We start from the raw sequence: 12571 nt of genomic DNA, 5'->3' as shown, positions 1-12571 counted from the left end.
TTTGTTTGATTATCAGTTTTAGATCCGGAATCGAACCTAACAAATTTAGTGTTTGAATCATAAGTTTTACCTGTTCGACAATGTTGAGTGTCCCATCCTTAGCCATATAGCAGTAGTTCTTTTCCATTTTTGTAGAGCAAACTTCATCGGCAATTGCTATCGTACATATCCTCCCTTTTCCTTTGACATTGGTGATGTCCTCATCTTCATCCCTAGAGGACCAAACTTGATGATCTCTCTTTACCTGAGAAACGTATGCTCTTCCTTTTTCTTTTTCCTCCATTTCCTGAGCCATTCTGAGATAGAATGCTCTATCTTTTACTACATTTGCCTTGCAGTCTTTGGCAAAATGATTCTCTTTGTTGCACTTGTGACAGATCATAACATCACTTTTGTCTTCTGAGGGAGTACCAGGGTCACTGGTTTGGATAGGCTTTGGTGCTTCCTTGGGTTGAGTATTTTGAGACTGCGGTGGTGGGTGAGTTTTTTTAGTGAAATGGGAGTGATTGGTTTGAGTGTTAAGTGTCGGTTGAAGGGAGCTTTGTTATACTGTTGGTTCTTTCGGAATGAAGAAGGTGGTAGTCGGTTGAATTGTTGGCTAACAAGAGCGATTGCATTCTGAAATTCTTCTTCGTCGTCATACTCTGAGTCTGCTTCATATGATTGCGGAGAGTTGTCAAATGATGAGGAGTATGATTGAGAGTAAGGAGATTATGCTATGAGGGCAAGTGGACCACCGAGGTCTGGACAGTCTTTGAGTACGATATACTCTTGGGCTTGCAGTTCACCATATTGCTTATAGAGAGACAGAGAGTGAATTTTTCTATCCCCTTGAACAATCATTTTGGCAGTTGTCCAGTGTCTTCCTAAACCGTTACGAAACTGAAGATTTGTTTCATGGTTGCTTCGGACAGTACCAACATTGGATAGCTTAGTAACTATTAGATTAAAGCTTTTAAAAGAATCATCCAAACTTTCACCCACATGAGCTTTAAAGTTATTAAACTCATTGAGTGCGGCAGTGAGTTTCTTGTCTTCAGCTTGCTCAGTTCCTTCATATAGGTTTTTCAGTACATCCTAGATCTCCTTTGCAGACTTGCAATTTATGATTATGTCGAAGTTGTCAGGCGCAACTCCACACAAAATCTCATAAAAGGCAATAACGTCATTCTCCATTTTGTCTAGGTCGTCTTTAGTGGGACAATTGAGTGTTGGTTGACCACCTCCTAGTCTGGCTGTGTCTCCATCGGTTTGTACTGGGATAAGAACAGGAACGTGAGGTCCTTCTTCAACAGATCTACATACGTTTATTCCAAGTCTCCATAAATATCTTTCCATTCTCTGGGACTAGTGGTGATACTCATTTGCCACAAGTATTGGTGCTCTATTCGAACCACCAACACTATTTGATACATTGAGAGATATTGCCTGTGCCAGCTTTCCTTGTTTTTGTTTTTGTTTTTGTTTTTGGTTTTGGTTTTTTTTAAGAAATGAGCTTCAATGATATAGAAGGCTTTTTGAAAATCATATTTTGCTTCAAAAGGCAACCACTTTGGCTCTGATACCAATTGTTGAGAGAAAAACTCGAGACACACTTGAACAAATGTTAAAACAAGTATAGTTGCGGAATAGTTTATCTCAAAGGATCTAAAAGCTCAACAATAATAATATGTTAGAGTTAGATAATTAGAGAGTTAGGTGCGGAAACGTAAGAAAATATAAATGATAGCATGTGTTATATCAAGTATACACATAAGTTGATTCTTAACAAGGAATGCATTCAAACCAAGTTAGTAAGTGAGATCAAACTTAGTGATTAATTCAAGAATGACTTGCTCCGAAGAGAAAAGATATTCAAATATAGTAATGTAAGAGAGATGAGAGAAATAATGTAAGATATGAGAAGCGAAGTGTTATATCTGATATATTCAAGAGAAAGTTGAGTCCTATATATAGAGGCTCAAAGATTACACATGTTCAACTATCTAAACGTAGTCATGCAAGGCATACTGGATAAAAGAGAGTTTTCTAAATAAAACATATAAAAAGCTAAACTAACAAGACTAGATAGTGAACTACGGATGATGATGACTTTGGATGCGGTTGTTGAACTGTCTTGACTACGGATCTTGTAAGGTCGCGGTAGGTCAAGTTTAAGAGGGTCACTTTTATGATTCAACATATATATATATATATATATATATATATATATATATATATATATATATATATATATATATATGATCATGTTTGACTTAATGCTTATCTTCATAACCATGAAGCTACAATCTTTTGGTGTCATAAGATTTTTGAAGTTATGAAAAATAATATAAATGTAACGACCCGTTTTCCGGTATGTTAATTAATTTGTTTTGGGCTAAGTTTTCAAGAGGGACTCGGCGAGTTCTAGCCTGACTCGCCGAGTCGGGTCGCGCATCTGGTGCACGCGGGAGCCGGCGACTCGGCGAGTCCATATCTTGGACTCGGCGAGTCCGTCCGTCTGGGTGAAGCCCTAACTCCCCGGGTTTGCTCACTATTTAAACCCCATTATAGCCTCCATCTCGTCACTTTCCCCCTGAGAGCACTGTGAGAAACCCTAGACCTCCATTGGTGAGCCTTGTATGTGATCTTGTCCCATTTTGTGAAGGAGTGAAGAAGGAGAAGAAGAAGGAAGCAAGGAAACGTGTTCTAGTGCCAAGATCCAAGGTCAAGGGTGAACTTATTGAGGTATTTTCGGAGTTCCCTTCTGGTTTCATGCTTAAATTTCCATTAGAGCTCTTTTAAGGGCTATTTGATGCTTGTTCCAAGCTTTATGCTTGCTTGAATGTGTTGTTAAGCCGAAATATCTTTAGATCTGAGTGTTGGGGTGTTGTAGAGTCCAGATCCACTGCCTTTTTGGGGTTACATTGCATGTTAGCCATGGATCTACCCTTATTGTGCATATTTTAGTCTTATTTCCCTCAATCATGTAGTTGTGCACGTAAAGTTGGAAACTTTACGTGGTAAAACAGCTTAATGGACCCAGATCTATCATTTGCATGTGTTGGATTTAAGAGAAATCGAGTAAAAATGAGTTGCATGGCGGCGACTCGGCGAGTCGGAAGAACGACTCGACGAGTCCGGTCGCAAGTCCCGAGTTCTTCAGTTCCTTCAGTGTCGAGTGGGCGAGGTGAGCTAGGGAGTGGACTCAGCGAGTTAAGAGTAGACTCAGTGATGAAGGGACTCGGCGAGTTTGTTCATACAACTCGGCGAGTCCAAGGCAATCTTCTTGAGGATCAAGAACAACTCGTCGAGTCTGTTCATCTGACTCGGCGAGTCGGATGAAGATCATCTGAGTTCTTGGATCCAGAGGGTACTCGTCGGGTCGATGCCACACTCGACGAGTAACAGCGTGTAAGAGTTAAGCGGAGAGTCTAGGACTCGGCGAGTCGGATATCCCGACTCGGCGAGTCAGCCCTGAGTAAGTCAACGTTGACCAAGGGTAAAAGAGTCATTTTACCCTGAGTGTAGTGCTAGTGATTGATTGAGTGTGTTTATGGATTTGTAGCCGAGGAGATTCAGGAGCAGCAGCCGTTAGCTTTCCGAGCCGCACTCTCATCCGCTAGCTTACGAGGTGAGTTTCCTTTCCGTAGGGACGGGACTAAGGCCACAATGCCGACCCGTCCAGTTAATAGTAGTTTCCGGACTTCGGTCCGAAGTAGTAGTTAGTATGTTTGATGCCTTCGTGGTACAGACATGTCTTATGTGCTATGTGTATGTGTTTATGTTCCGGGCCACGGCCCGATGCAGTATGCAGTATAAATTGTTGTGATATGCTATGCTATGCGCAGCCAGTTCCGGACCTCGGTCCGATGCAGGGGACACGGTCCCAGATAGTTCCGGACTTCGGTCCGATGCAGACAGTTCCGGACTTCGGTCCGATGCAGTTAGTTCCGGACTGCGGTCCGATGCAGGGGACAAGGTCCCAGTCAGTTCCGGACTTCGGTCCGATGCAGTTTTCCGGGTCCCGACCCGATGCAGTGGGCAAGGCCCAATACGTGTTTATATGTTGTTGTATGGTATGTGGTAAGTTGGGGGAGCTCACTAAGCTTCGTGCTTACAGTTTCAGTTTTGGGTTTCAGGTACTTCCGCAAGCAAAGGGAAGAGCTCTGGATGACGGCATCGCACACACCACCGTTTCAGCTTCAGTTTGGATTTGATCTAGCTGTTGTTTTGGATATAGCATGTTACATTTTCCGCACAGTACTTTGTTATCTTTTGGGACATATCACGCATGGTTTATTTATATGATACTCTGATTATAGTTTTGATGGTATTAAAAACGAAATTTTTGGGTCGTATTTTTGGGTTGTTACAAGTTGGTATCAGAGCCCTGGTTTGAGGGATTCGGGTACACTCTCGGGTGTATCTGAACTCAAACTATAGGGAAATAAAAGATTTTTAATAAAATGTTTTTACAAAAGAATTTTGAAAACACTTAGAAGGAAAAGAATTGTTTTAAGAAAAAGGTGTGTGCATGCGGTCAACCGAGCTCAAGTAAGTACTCCCAAATTACCCATACAAGTTATTTGTTCAATTTCAGTTTAGTAGAACAGCATGCTAGAATAGGACTAAGGGTGTAGGAGAACGCCTTATGTGCCTGCTTATGTGTTACAACTCTATGAGTATTGCATGCTAGAATTGAGTAGACAGCAGTAGAATAGCCTGATCGTATGAACTTAGCACCCTATGCTAGTGCAGTTTAATGCTATAAGAATAGCTTGCGTGAGTCTGTTTCCCTTGTCCGAATGCTGCTTGCTTTGTGCTTAGTGGGATTCCGAGTAATGGGAGTTAGCCATTAGGTGGACACGTCACGCCACATGTAATCAGGTTCGAATAATCTCAGAGTGCTGGAACTGGCCCTACTGTGCAGCTCTTGTTTGAGTCCAACCGTTGTAGGGACGGATCTTTTACTTGAAGGATTATCCGATCCTCATCACATGTGATGGTGTTCAGGTGATGGCTAACTGGCAGTGCAAGGAGACCTACAGCAGCTGAGGACCAGTCGTATTGAGCTCGAGTTTTCTCTAGGGCAAGCCTAGGGTGAGAATAGTAGGGAATAGCAGCAATAGAAGTGACTTGGGGAAGTCGAGGCAGTTCTTGAGGAAAGTATGGATAAATGTGAAAGGTAGTAGGGGCCCATACTACTGGAAGCAGAGGATCCGTATTCGAATCAAGGAAGGCCAAGATTAGACCAGGAAGCTAGTAGTCGTATCATGATCCCTTGAAATATTCAATGTTCTGATGTTGTTATGATATGTTTCAGAATGGTAGTTTTGCGTCCGAGGCCAGCAGCCGGCAGTTCAGATGTCGGAGGAGGATCAGGATCGGGATCCGACCCGGAGGTCGGACAGATCGATGAGCAGACCAGAGAGTTCCTTTCTTCTGAGATTACTCGCATCATACTTGAGCAGACTCCTGTGATCTTCGGTTCGATCAAGGAGGGCATTTTGGAGATGATGGATGAGAGATTGAGTACCTTCCGTACTGAGATGGCGGCCATGATGGGGTCGCGCACACTCACTTTCAGGGAGTTCAGGGCATGCGGAGCTCCTGACTATCACGGGGCACGGGACCCCATAGCGAGTACCAGGTGGTTGGCGGATGTGGCCAACGCATTCCGCACTAGCAGATGTCCTGAGGGGGACAAGGTCAGATTGGCGTCCTGTCTCCTGAAGGACAGGGCACGTGACTGGTGGGAGGAGGTAGGACATACCATCGGGGATGATGCGGCATTGGATGCCATGACCTGGGCTGATTTCTCTACCAGATTCAGAGCGGAGTTCGCACCAGTCATTGAGGTGCAACAGTTAGCCAGGGAGTTCCAGGATCTTACCCAGACTACCGAGACAGTGGCGGAGATCACCGCCAAGTTCAGGGAGCGGGCCCTTCTTGTTCCTCAGTATGCAGCAGACGAGGAGATGAAGAAGGCCCGTTATCACGAGATGTTGCGGAGCGACATTCGTATGTTTGTGAGCCGATCCAGTTGCAAAACACTGGACGACATGATTGCTAGAGCCAGAGAGAGGGAGATTGATCTCGAGATGGAGAGGAAGAGGAAACCGGAGGCGGTTTCGGGTGCAGGCAGTGTGGGCAAAAAGCCCAAGGTTTCAGATCACAGGTCCAGGGGTCAGCAGAGCCACGGTCGATGTGGCAAGTGTGGGAGGTTGCACGAGGGGGCGTGCAAGGCAGGGAGTTCCGGCTGCTACAAGTGCGGTCGGACCGGGCACATGAGTAGGGATTGTACGGCCCCTGCCACTACGGTTACAGCATCAGACCTGATTTGCTTTCAGTGCAATCAGAGGGGACACAAAAGGTCCCAGTGTCCCAGTTTAGCTGCAGCAGGGAAGGTGCATGCACCCGCCCCTGCTACTTTGAGGATCACGGATGGCCGTCAGGGCCGAGCTGATGCGCCGGTGGCGAAGAGCAGGGCATTCCAGATGACAGCAGAGGAGGCGCGAGCGACTCCTGATGTGGTGACGGGTATGTACATTTCTTTCATCTTTTAATTATTAATATATCGTTTGAATATTATTTGATGGTACGTTTTATTTAGGGTCGTTCTCGGTGAACGGCATCCCTGCTTTGGTATTGTTTGACTCGGGGGCCACCCGATCATTTGTATCGCTTGCGCTTAGCAAGAGATTTAGCAGAGCTCCGGGGGAACTGGATTGTCCGTTAGAGGTTGAGATAGCAGATGATAGGACCGTGAGGGTCGACAAAGTATATAGAGGGTGTTCCCTTCAAATATTTGAGGAGCAGTTTTCAGTGGATTTGGTTCCAATTCCCCTGCGCGGGAATAAAGTTATTGTGGGAATGGATTGGCTAAGCCCCAATGGGGCGGTGATTGATTGTGAGCTTCAGCTAGTGAGGGTTCGCACTCCCAGTGGGGGAGAGATAGCGGTTCAGGGCGAGAGGCCCCAGCGAGGATTGACTTTCTGCTTTGCCGCTAGGGCGAGGCGCTACGTTCAGCAGGGTTGCGCCGGTTATGTAGCCTACGTCTTGGATGCCCGGGATAAGGGCAAGACGACGATCGATGATGTTCCTATTGTTCGAGATTACCCGGATGTGTTTCCCGAGGATTTGCCGGGGATACCTCCTGAGAGGCAGGTTGAGTTCAGGATCGACCTGGTTCCTGGTGCGGCTCCGATAGCCAAAGCACCATATCGACTTGCTCCCCCTGAGATGCAGGAGTTGTCTACACAGCTTCAGGAGCTGTTAGACAAGGGTTTCATTAGACCAAGCAGTTCGCCTTGGGGAGCGCCGATCTTATTTGTGAGGAAGAAAGACGGGTCGCATCGGATGTGTATTGATTACCGGGAGTTGAACAAGGTAACGGTGAAGAACCGTTACCCACTTCCGAGAATAGATGACTTGTTTGATCAGCTCCAGGGAGCGTCTTGGTTCTCCAAGATCGACCTACGCTCCGGTTACCATCAGATGAGGGTCAGGGATGAGGATGTTCAGAAGACTGCTTTCAGAACCCGGTATGGTCATTATGAGTTTGTGGTGATGCCATTTGGGCTCACCAATGCCCCAGCCGCGTTCATGGATCCCATGAATCGCGTGTGTAGACCGATGCTGGATCGGTCAGTGATAGTGTTCATCGATGACATCTTGGTGTATTCCAAGACGCAGGGGCAGCACGAGGAGCACCTGCGGGAGGTGTTGGAGACATTATCTGTATGGGGTCCGCTGTACTATCTACACGGACCACAAGAGTTTGCGATACCTTATGGATCAGCCGAGTTTGAATATGAGACAAAGGAGATGGTTGGACGTGCTGAAGGATTATGACTGGGAGATCTTGTACCATCCAGGGAAGGCCAACGTGGTGGCCGATGCCCTGAGCCGCAAGGTGTCGGCGGCCCCTATCAGAGATTTGTGCATGAGGATGACGGTAATCACTCCTTTGTTGGAACGGATCAAGGAGGCTCAGATGGAGGGTCTCAAGGAGGAGAGGCAGAAGTGTGAGAGGATAGTGGGTCGAGTAGCTTCGTTCGACTACGACAGTCGGGGTTTGATGACGCTTCATGGTAGGGTGTGGGTACCGTACTGGGGTGGGGTACGGCAGGTATTGATGGACGAGGCTCATAAGTCTCGGTTTTCTATCCACCCGGGGGCGACGAAGATGTATCGAGATCTTCGACCTGATTATTGGTGGCCCTGCATGAAGCGGGACGTCGCTTGGTACGTTGAGAGGTGCTTGACCTGCCGGAAGGTCAAGGCGGAGCACCAAAGACCTCACGGCAAGATGCAGCCGTTGGATATTCCCGTGTGGAAATGGGAGGACATCACCATGGATTTTATCACCAAACTTCCCAGGACCGCGCGTGGAGTAGATTCGATATGGGTAGTGGTGGATCGGTTGACGAAGAGTGCCCATTTTATTCCGATCCAGGAGAGCATATCGGCGGAGAGGTTAGCCGATATCTATGTGCGAGAGATTGTGGTACGTCATGGGGTGCCAGTATCGGTAGTGTCGGACCGAGATGTTCGCTTCACGTCCAGATTCTGGAGGCGGTTTCACGACGAGATGGGTACTCGTCTCCATTTCAGCACCGCTTTTCATCCTCAGACTGACGGGCAGAGCGAGAGGACGATTCAGACTCTCGAGGACATGCTTAGGGCATGTGTTCTGGATTTTGGGGGCTGTTGGGATACGTATCTTCCCTTAGCGGAATTCTCGTATAACAACAGCTATCATGCGAGCATCGATCGGCCTCCTTTTGAGATGTTATATGGCAGGAAGTGCAGGACCCCGATTTGTTGGGGCGAGGTCGGTCAGCGGGTCATGGGGAGCACCGAAGTGGTGCTCAAGACGACGGAACTGATCCAGCAGGTCCGTAATAGACTGCAGACTGCGCAGAGTCGACAGAAGAGCTACGCCGACAAGAGACGTTCAGACTTGGAGTTCCAGGTAGGAGACATGGTTCTTCTGAAAGTCTCACCTTGGAAAGGTGTCATCAGGTTCCGGAAGAGGGGCAAATTGGGCCCCAGATTTATTGGTCCTTTCAGGGTTTTGGCCCGGGTGGGTCGGGTTGCTTACCGGTTAGATCTTCCTGAGGAGCTCAGTTTGATACACAACACTTTCCACGTGTCGCAGTTGAGGAAGTGTCTAGTGGACGAGACAGCAGTCGTTCCCTTGGAGGATATCCAGGTCGATAGCGGCTTGAATTATATCGAGAAGCCAACAGCAATTTTGGAACGGAAGACCAAGACCTTGAGGAACAAGGTAATTCAGCTGGTAAAGGTGCAGTGGCAGCATCGGAAGGGGTCTGAGTGGACATGGGAGGCTAAAGAAGAAATGAGAACGCATTACCCGGAGTTATTCGCAGATCCAGCCGTAGCAGACTTCGAGGACGAAGTCTGAAGCAAGTGGGGGAGAATTGTAACGACCCGTTTTCCGGTATGTTAATTAATTTGTTTTGGGCTAAGTTTTCAAGAGGGACTCGGCGAGTTCTAGCCTGACTCGCCGAGTCGGGTCGCGCATCTGGTGCACGCGGGAGCCGGCGACTCGGCGAGTCCATATCTTGGACTCGGCGAGTCCGTCCGTCTGGGTGAAGCCCTAACTCCCCGGGTTTGCTCACTATTTAAACCCCATTATAGCCTCCATCTCGTCACTTTCCCCCTGAGAGCACTGTGAGAAACCCTAGACCTCCATTGGTGAGCCTTGTATGTGATCTTGTCCCATTTTGTGAAGGAGTGAAGAAAGAGAAGAAGAAGGAAGCAAGGAAACGTGTTCTAGTGCCAAGATCCAAGGTCAAGGGTGAACTTATTGAGGTATTTTCGGAGTTCCCTTCTGGTTTCATGCTTAAATTTCCATTAGAGCTCTTTTAAGGGCTATTTGATGCTTGTTCCAAGCTTTATGCTTGCTTGAATGTGTTGTTAAGCCGAAATATCTTTAGATCTGAGTGTTGGGGTGTTGTAGAGTCCAGATCCACTGCCTTTTTGGGGTTACATTGCATGTTAGCCATGGATCTACCCTTATTGTGCATATTTTAGTCTTATTTCCCTCAATCATGTAGTTGTGCACGTAAAGTTGGAAACTTTACGTGGTAAAACAGCTTAATGGACCCAGATCTATCATTTGCATGTGTTGGATTTAAGAGAAATCGAGTAAAAATGAGTTGCATGGCGGCGACTCGGCGAGTCGGAAGAACGACTCGACGAGTCCGGTCGCGAGTCCCGAGTTCTTCAGTTCCTTCAGTGTCGAGTGGGCGAGGTGAGCTAGGGAGTGGACTCAGCGAGTTAAGAGTAGACTCAGTGATGAAGGGACTCGGCGAGTTTGTTCATACAACTCGGCGAGTCCAAGGCAATCTTCTTGAGGATCAAGAACAACTCGTCGAGTCTGTTCATCTGACTCGGCGAGTCGGATGAAGATCATCTGAGTTCTTGGATCCAGAGGGTACTCGTCGGGTCGATGCCACACTCGACGAGTAACAGCGTGTAAGAGTTAAGCGGAGAGTCTAGGACTCGGCGAGTCGGATATCCCGACTCGGCGAGTCAGCCCTGAGTAAGTCAACGTTGACCAAGGGTAAAAGAGTCATTTTACCCTGAGTGTAGTGCTAGTGATTGATTGAGTGTGTTTATGGATTTGTAGCCGAGGAGATTCAGGAGCAGCAGCCGTTAGCTTTCCGAGCCGCACTCTCATCCGCTAGCTTACGAGGTGAGTTTCCTTTCCGTAGGGACGGGACTAAGGCCACAATGCCGACCCGTCCAGTTAATAGTAGTTTCCGGACTTCGGTCCGAAGTAGTAGTTAGTATGTTTGATGCCTTCGTGGTACAGACATGTCTTATGTGCTATGTGTATGTGTTTATGTTCCGGGCCACGGCCCGATGCAGTATGCAGTATAAATTGTTGTGATATGCTATGCTATGCGCAGCCAGTTCCGGACCTCGGTCCGATGCAGGGGACACGGTCCCAGATAGTTCCGGACTTCGGTCCGATGCAGACAGTTCCGGACTTCGGTCCGATGCAGTTAGTTCCGGACTGCGGTCCGATGCAGGGGACAAGGTCCCAGTCAGTTCCGGACTTCGGTCCGATGCAGTTTTCCGGGTCCCGACCCGATGCAGTGGGCAAGGCCCAATACGTGTTTATATGTTGTTGTATGGTATGTGGTAAGTTGGGGGAGCTCACTAAGCTTCGTGCTTACAGTTTCAGTTTTGGGTTTCAGGTACTTCCGCAAGCAAAGGGAAGAGCTCTGGATGACGGCATCGCACACACCACCGTTTCAGCTTCAGTTTGGATTTGATCTAGCTGTTGTTTTGGATATAGCATGTTACATTTTCCGCACAGTACTTTGTTATCTTTTGGGACATATCACGCATGGTTTATTTATATGATACTCTGATTATAGTTTTGATGGTATTAAAAACGAAATTTTTGGGTCGTATTTTTGGGTTGTTACAATAAATCATCAATTTTTGTTATGAATTACTTTTATACCACAACATTGGCCATGTTTTTTTAGATTAGAAATAAATTCTATACAGAATAACATATCCTAATAATATTAAAAGAGAAATCTCCAGAAAAATCCTATAATTTTAGTCTTATTTGTGAAAAAAGTCTGAAACTAATTTTTGTTTACAGAAAAGCACAAAATACCGGCAAAAACTTTGAAAAAACCCTTTTTGCCCAATTTCAAAGATTTAACCGGTATTCTGTCCTTTTTCGTTAGTTTGCTCAAAATATTTGGATTTTTTGAAAATTACCCGATAACCAAAATATTGAGACTTTTTTGAAAATTACTATAGAATTAATGGATATTATTATTAATAAATAATTTATAAACATATAAATTCTTTTGTTATAAACAAAGGAAATACATTTTTAGCTAATTTCTAGTAATAGAATGGTCAATTATGTACTTCTCTATTGTTTGTTGACCACTTCAAAGTCCTTATGTTCCTCCTATGTATCGTTGTGGGTGTCATAGTAAGAAGTAACTTGTTAGGCGTGACCAATACAAGATTTGATTTATTAATACATAATCAATAAGTGTGTAGTTGCTATTTGGCATGACGCTATATGATCACATGTTATTAGAAAATATCATTACACAACGATTCTTGAACATATAGATATTTTATTATGTTCTTTAACCTAATTACCACCTAACCTTCATACATCACCCGATAACAACCATCAAATTACACACATCTATCGAGAGTGAAAAGTAAACTTTGAATGACAATTTAAATAGATAATCACCCTTCACTTGTTTCCATATAAACTATCATTCATGGATCACTTTTCGCATTTGATATATGTGTGTTAGCTGATGGTTGTTAACATGTAAGGTATGGATGTTGAGTGGTAGTTAGGTTAAACAACATAAGATGAACACCAACATTAAAGGAACACTAACTGAGTACATCTTACCATCATATCGACAACAATGTATAGGAGGAACGTAAAGAGTTTGAGTGGTCAACAAGCAATAGATGAGTGCTTAGACAACCAAATTATTCCTAGAAATTAGCAATAAATGTATTTCTTTTTTTATAATAAAAATATTTTTTGTGT

Source organism: Lactuca serriola, chromosome 3 (genome assembly GCF_051521515.1).
Source record: "Lactuca serriola cultivar US96UC23 chromosome 3, Lser_US96UC23_V15, whole genome shotgun sequence".
Lineage (NCBI taxonomy): Eukaryota > Viridiplantae > Streptophyta > Magnoliopsida > Asterales > Asteraceae > Lactuca > Lactuca serriola.
Note: the sequence above shows the minus strand (reverse complement) of the source record.